Source organism: Limulus polyphemus, unplaced genomic scaffold (genome assembly GCF_000517525.1).
Source record: "Limulus polyphemus unplaced genomic scaffold, Limulus_polyphemus-2.1.2 Scaffold137, whole genome shotgun sequence".
Classification (NCBI taxonomy): Eukaryota; Metazoa; Arthropoda; class Merostomata; order Xiphosura; family Limulidae; genus Limulus; species Limulus polyphemus.
This window is the reverse complement of record NW_013665747.1, coordinates 831,759-833,146: the sequence shown is the minus strand read 5'-3', so window position 1 is coordinate 833,146 and position 1,388 is coordinate 831,759.

Below are 1,388 nucleotides of genomic sequence, written 5' to 3'. Positions count from 1 at the left end.
ATTGGTTGGGCTTACTTTTAAAAGAAAAATCATTGTTTATTAATCTATTTTTATTAACAAAATTATTTTAAACGTGGTGTTCACCGAAATTATTAAGAATATCACGACCTTAAACTGTGTGAAATGTTTTAAACAATAAACAAGAAAATATAGTTTGTAAACTTCAAGAAAAATTGGAATTCACACTAGATACAACATCAGTATAGGGTGTAGTTTCATATTCTTACTTGCTGGAGATACTTATTAAAGTCATTTTATTCGATCCTAACATTCGTAGACGGAACTCCATGTTCTTTTATTTTCTTTACGTTTTCACATTTGAAGATTTGGTGGTAGCGTGTTCATCTTCTTGTTAAGATCTGGTTTTCTTAACTTAATAGCAAGAGTTTCTAGAAATTCTAAGATGAAACTCTTACCAGGAATGGAGAATTACGCCATAAAAACTGGAGATAGGCACGACATCGAATTCGTTTAGACAGTGACTGGTAATACTACTGGTATTGTAGGTTTAGACAGTGGCTGGTAATATTTCTGGTTTTGTAGATTTTATTGCTACAGTGTTCTTTTACTGGACTGTAGGACCTTCTAATGGTTAATCCAATATATCCCTGATTGCACATCGGGCGCGTGAACTCCCATACCACCAGCGAAGTATTCAATGGATGTTATTTGTTTTTAAAGTTCAAGAACGTATTTTTTAAAGAGACACGTTTCAATATTTAGCCGTTGAGACGTTATAATTTTACGGTCAATCACACTATTTGTTGGTAAAAGAGTAACTCCAGGGTAGGCGGTGGGTGGTGATGACTAGCTGCCTTCCATCTCGCCTTTCACTGCTAAATTAGGGACGGCTAGCGCAGATAGCCCTCGTGTAGCTAACAGTAGAATACCAATACGAAATAGGTGTAAAAAAGATTAGAAGAAACTCTCGGGAGATTTACTTGGAACTTTATTGTCTGTACTGAAAAGAACAGAGTACTATTCATTTTGTTTCTTCTAATTTGTATCTCATCTACTAGCAATAAAATAACTACAGAAAATAAGTGTGAAAAGGTGAAAGCGTAAACTCTGACTATAAGTACTTTGAAATTTTGTAATCACTACTAACAATACACTTTATTTTGCAACCTTTATTTTTGTTATACTTTGATTACTTACCTAACAACCTGGAGAAAATAAGTATAATTAGTAGAGACCCGCAAAACATTTCCGGTCAAATTAGTATCTTTATCGTAACAGCACTTCTTTAAATATAACATTTCTAGCACAATACAAACGAATTGTAAGCGTAGACAACGAAATGTGTAAATCCACTTGTATATAGGCCGTACTTTATAAAAATTTAACTTATGTTAGGCCTAACTTCGATAAAGAGATAAATTAACACT